The sequence below is a fragment of the Durio zibethinus genome, chromosome 6 (genome assembly GCF_047325235.1).
Source record: "Durio zibethinus cultivar Kanyao isolate XHJ-2024 chromosome 6, ASM4732523v1, whole genome shotgun sequence".
NCBI classification, from domain to species: Eukaryota; Viridiplantae; Streptophyta; class Magnoliopsida; order Malvales; family Malvaceae; genus Durio; species Durio zibethinus.
In genome coordinates, this window is record NC_143167.1 from 34,950,848 (window position 1) to 34,957,601 (window position 6,754).

A 6,754-nucleotide genomic window follows, 5' to 3' on the forward strand; every position below is an offset into this window, starting at 1 on the left:
TCAGGATAGTTAATTAGGCGACTAGCAATTTTATAAAACAAACTTGATGTGGGATCATGTAGTGTATCAACAACTATTAAGATCATGGATTTTTTACTTGCAATTTGAAGTCAAATTGTATATAATATTCGGTTTCAAAACAATATAAATACTAATATATATACTTGAGAATGAATTCCACGAACACAATTTTCTTATAGAATTGGTTGTTTATTAATCAAGGATGCATTAATTGATGAAGAAAAAGGCTAATTTTAGTATCCCACAAACTTGGCTTATATCTTTGGTCTAACGTTCTTGTCTTGTAATGAAGGATCTATATACTCTATAATCAAAATTCAATAAAAAAATAAAAAAGTTATGGGATTTGTTTTCTTGACAGCCAAGGTAATAACAAGACTTGATTATGGTAATCCAATAATGAGGTTATGAATGTTGCAGTACGCTGTTTGATAAAGCCAAATGAAAAAGACAACCGCACATGAAAATTTGACATAATTAAATCCACAAAAATAATGTTACAAAAACGTCATTATAATCCACATGGCAAAATGCTGCTACCCTTCTCAAACCCCCTCCCTACTGGTCAAGCCTCAGTTGGGAAACCAAATGGGGTTTTGGTTTAGCTTTTGATATTGAAAAATTTTCAGATCTCTTTCGTAATGATGACCTTGGAGTTTCGAAGGCTAGCAAAGAAAAAAAAAAAGGGGTCAGGAAATCTACGTCAAATCAAAACAAATGGGTTTCTACTTGTTACGGAGCTTAATTAATTACCTCGTACTCCAAAAAGCTGAACTGAACCACTCAAAACTGTCTGTTAGCTCTTGGTGTGGCATTTCAAAGGTTAAGAAGTGCAGCTGTTTGATATGTTTTTTTGCAGTTGGAAGCTTCTTAGACGGTGAGATGCTCATTGAGAGTCTTGAGGCCTTGAAATTGTGAGTTTTATGACCCTTATTTTTGGGAAATAGAGATGTACACACACACACACATATATATATATATATATATATATATAGTCTGATGATATTAAGAGTACTCTCTGAGATTCAACTTCTTGGTGTAGCCAAAGCCTTAGACCTGTTTATTTGTCCTCTAACGTACAAGTTTAAGCCAGACACCAGCATATTGACAAGCTTTTGAATAAAAAAAAACTGTAGCTTTTCTAGTATCAAACATGGAAAAGGTGACAACATTACCTTTGTCTTCCAATTTCCGTCCACTCTTTTAAAATACATTTCCTAACTTAATTTCTCTCACCCTTACAGGCACAGATGTGGAAGCACTCACCCAAGTATTACGCTTGCACTGTAAGCTTTACTTTCCTTTATTTCTTTTTCGGGGTTTGAAAAGTAAAAACTTCAAAGCTTTTGATATGACTCAAACTTCAATAGTATTTCAATATTGGAGTTTAGGCTATTGTAATTTAGGCAAGGCAAGGCAGTTGCTGATTATTTTGGTGGCTTTGAAACTATATTCTGTCATATGACTTTAAAAAACAACAAGATTGAATTTTGGGTTGTTGTCATGTGATTTGATGTAATAATCACATTTAGTTTTAAAAAGAAAGGCCAAATTGAAATCATTGTCTTCTGTTAATATATCCATCTACCAACATTGATGATATCAAGAAGTTGTTAATTCGCTAGGAGTAGCAGTTGGTATATATTAGGCATAAAATATATAGATGAATAGCTAAGGGCCAACATCCCAATTAAGTTCCATACTTCATTCGTGATCATGAAATATATGTATACAAGTATTCAAGCATATTCTTTTAGGTTTTGGTGGTTACCCTGAAAAGAAAAGTAAGTTCTTATGGCAGCAACCCAATTTGTAGGTCCAAAGAAAAGGCAAACAAATGAAGTCGTACGTTGGGAATGCCACGGTTTCCAATAGGTACTGTCCCACTTCCACCCTAATATTTATGGCGTTATTCTAACAAATTTTATTATTTATCTTCAATTATTTCCTACTAATTATTTTCTGGTGAAAGATATATTTTCTAATCTTAGATAGCATATTTTATTTTATTTCAATTTTAAATTTAAGAATATAGTTTAATTTGATGTTACATAAATTGAATTTTTTTTTTTTTTTGGAAAAGTGATGTTACATAAACTTGATTATCTTGAGAAAGTAGTTAGTAGGGCTTAGGGCTACGAAGAAAAAAAATTATAAAATCGGATCATATCCTGATGTTTGCCTTGATTTATTATATTCAGTTTGGTTCTCAATTGAGAATGGTTAAAAAAAATATTTATTTTTTGAGAAATTATTTGATATATTGTTAGTGGAGTTTGAGAAAATATCGTTTATAAAATTAACAAATTTCAGTGTGTTTGATATTTTTTTAATTTAATAAAGTTTTTGAAGTATTTTGAAATTGAGTGGAATTGAAAGAAACTTTAAAATGTTTTTTTTATTAAATCTAAATAAATAAGTTAAAAAATAAACCTAATTAACTGCCACAAAATTGTAATAACCAATTAATTATCAAACAAGTAATTCAATTTCGTTAAAAATATTTTTAATTAATTGAAACTCGAGTATATTATAATTCTAAGTTTAACTTTATAATTCATACAATTATTTTTAAGAATTATCATTGAATAGTTTCAAAATTTAAATTTCAACACCTAAAATTTTTTCTCTTCTTCTCATACTACAAAAATTTCTGAATGCCTTTGTACCAAAAAAGACTGTAACGTATATAGCAACCAATTTGAAATTGTCAATAGAGACAGATCTTTGGAATCATACTTATTTTCGCACAAATTTATACTCTATTGGGCTAAAGCGATATATATGTAAGTGGCAACATAGAATTTTACAAATTTAATGGGAATACTATTCATCAAATAATTTCAAACTACTGCCTTCAACTATCCCTTTAAAGGGTATGTGAATATTTATTTAGTAATAGTAAAAATTAGTTAATTAATTATTTAATTATCTATAGACAGATTCTTTGAAATATTTTGTGGCACATTTGAAATTCCGCCACACCAAAAAAAAAAAAAAAAAACCACAATTATAGTAGTATTAAAGTGGTACCACCCAAGCAGGTATGTTTAAAAGCTACTAATAATAATAAGCAGCAGATACTGTTTTTTTTTTAGGATCAGATGTTATGGAGACAGCCTCCAGAATGTAGCTAGTGGATTTACGTTTTGGGATACTATAGTTTCAATTTTTAGTACATCTAATTTCTTTCTTTATTTTTTTTTTTTTTTTAAATTCTCGGCAATAATTTTTGTATTAAAAAATACAAATAAAATTGCTGAAGAGTTAATTTAATTTGTTTTAATTCTTTTGGTCTCCTACTCCAATTTCAAATCTCTCTGTCAATAAAAATGTGGTTGGTTTGGCATTTACTTTAACCATACCTTACCTGGAATTCATTTCCTATATTGGTTACTACCTCCGTTTTCTAACCTAAAAATTTATCAATATTCAATTAGCTTTATCAAATGTAATTAAATTTCAGAATTGGTAATGTCATAACGTATAGATCTATGGATCTATCGCTAGACATTAACTTAAAGAGTTACCATCAATCTTTTTTATTTAGGTGCGATTGACCACCTAACTGAATCTATTCCTTAAAAAAAAATTCTAAGTTTGACTTAAGTATCTTTAAAAGATAGATTCAATGTCTGCAAAACCAGAACTAGGTCCGGGAGTATAGTTACGTGTGAAGAATGTTATAGTACCCTCACAACGCCCATCAAAAGATGGTATTAGCTTAATTTTATGTTATTCATTAAGCCTTAAAAATTTTACCAAGTAATTAATTATTGAAAATTATTCTTAATTGACTCTAATACTTTTAACAGAAAATTAAGAAAGTTTTCTCACCTCAAGAGCATGCAAGAAAACTACTGTTATACTCGAGAGGCTCCATCGTCGGATTATCTAGCATTAAAAAATTTTTAAAAAATGAAAGGAAAAAAGAAATAAAAAAAAGAGGAATAATGATTCGACTTTTGATATAAATCTTTTTCTTTTCATTTTATAAGAAAAAAAACTCATTGCCTTTATACAAGGAAAATTGATACTTTTAACTTTTTCTAAAAATGTTTTTCTTGATAATTTTTATTTTTTAAGAAAAATTGGTACTTCCAACTTTTCCTCAAAATGCTTTTTTTTTTTGAAATTTTAATTTCAAGAAAAATTAATACTTTCAACTTTTCCTCAAAATGTTTTTGAAAATTTTTATTTTAGAAATTTTATTTTTAAGAAAAATTGATACTTTCAACTTTTCTTTTAAAAATATTTTTCTTCAAGTTTTATTTTTAAGAAAAATTGATACTTCAAACTTTTCCTCTAGAAATGTTTTTTTTGAAAAATTTATTTTAAAAGAAAATCGATACTTTCAACTTTTCCTTTAAAAATATATATTTTTTAATTTTTATGTTCAAAGAAAATTGATACATTCAACTTTCCTTCAAAACATTTTTTTTTTCAAATTTTCATTTTAAAGAGATCATTGAAAATTAAAGGATATTTAATTAAATAAATAACTTATTTTAATTTAGTCATTAAATAAATAAGGAAGAATAAATAAATAAATAATAAAACTAAATGAAAAAGAAAAAAAAACCTTTGGCGCGGCTCGGCTCGATTTGTAGCACAATGACCGATTCAGAGGTGCGGCTTGGCGGCTCGATTTGTGACTCGATTAAACTGGAGACCAAGTAGGGATGCGGGTTGTTGATTTGGGTCACGGTACAGGTCGGGTCACCAGCTTGAAAATGCGCGGATCCTCTGGGATTAGTAAGGCCAAAACGACGTCATTTTCAATGGATATATAAGGCTAATTCTCAGCCTTTTCAGTAGAATTCTTCTTTTTCCTCTCTCTCTTCCCCCTTCTTTCCTCTCTCTCTTCCCCCTTCTTTTCTCTCATTCTCTTTCTTTCAGGATAAACACCAGTTGAATCTCCATCGAATTCTGAAAAACGTCACCGAAATCTGGGTTGTGTTACTGAAAGTTGGTCGAAAAATTCAACTTTCATTAGAATCGTCATCGAATTCTGGAATTTCTTGCCAAAAAATTCAAACGACGTCGAAAAAATTGTTAAAAAATTCAATCGGTGCTGAAAAATTCAATGAAAACTGAAAAATTTTGAAAAATTTTCCAGGAAAAAAAAAGCCAAAAATTCTAAGAAAAATCTTAAAAATGCCTCTGACACCCTCTAGAAAATTTTCTAAATTCTACCTTTTGTATTTTTTATGTGTTCCCCTCTAATTTGTTCATGGGTTGTATTTATAGAGAACACTCAACAAAGTTTTTGATCAATTAGGAATTCCTTTCAATTGGATTTTTACATTATCAGAAACTCTAAGAACTATCTTGTAGAGATTAAAACAAATTGCAATTCTGTCAGTGCCTATGCACGACAGAATTTGCAATCTTTCCTCTTTTTTTTTTACTAATAAAATAAATAATAAAAATTCAAAATAAAAACAAGAATAAAAAAAAATAATAGTAAAAAAAAAAAAAACAGTTGGGCCTATCACTTGGACCCCATTGAATCGGGCCCTAAGGGTTTAGGCTCGGACCCTATTGAATTAGGCATAATGGGCCTGAGCCAATACCAATTAGGGTTAGGGGTGAGTAATTGGTTGATTCGGTTTGAAAAAATCAATAACTGACTTAATCGACTTTCATTTAACACATAACCAATCCGATCGATTATTTTTAAATAACCGACCATAACAGAACCGATCAAAATCGATTTGATTCGGTTGGTTCGGTTAAATAATCGATTTTTTTTATCATTTTTCTTTCTATTATGAATAATTATTTAATCACAAATTCAATTCAATAAAACTCAAACTCAAGTATCATTCAACTAAATGACTAAAGGATTTAATAATTTCAACAATATTTTACAAGAAAAAAATAAATAAAAATATTTATCTCAATTTTTTTTATTTTTACTTATTAAAAAGTCTATTATTCGGTCAGTTCGGTTATCAATTTTAAAAATAAAAAATTGATCGAATTAACCAATTTAATTGATTTAAAAAATTGATTATAATTAAAAACTGAATAACCCAAACCGATTCAACCGAATCCACTTGGTTTCGATCGGTCTAGTTGATTTAAATCGACTTTTGCTCACCTCTAATTAAGGTGTCTACAGTTACATTTCTTTGTGCATTTTCTGTGCAACAAGAATTGTACAAAGAAGTAGACACCATGTATATATTCATCCCAACACATTCATCTTTTTCATTTTTTTTTGGTGAAAAAGTAAACAAAGTTTCTCTAAATAGAGGCTCAATAACTTTGAAAAAAAATAAATGCTCCTCTAAATAGAGGCACCACAACTTTGAAAAGTAAAAGGCTCATCGACAATCATGTTCAGAGGTGTCATAGATCAGACCTGATAAAATTTATCATGGAAACTTAAAATTCAAAGGTTCAGATTTACAAAAACCTTTTAACTTCGCAAGAACTCACTGAAATTTGATTATCACAATTTCAAATATGCAAGAATTCAATTTTGTAGGATCTTAAGATTCATATTTGCAAGACTCATATCCAACATTTAAAGATTCTCATTCGAATTTTGGGGATTCTCATCCAAAAGCTTAAAGCTTTTCATTTGAATTCAAAAAGTTCACATTCAAAAAATCTTAGAGTTTCACATCTAAGTTCAAAGATACTCACTCAAAAATTTAGAGATTCGCATATAAAAGTAGAGTTCAAAGCTTTTCGTTTGAATTTTGGAGATTCACATCCAAGA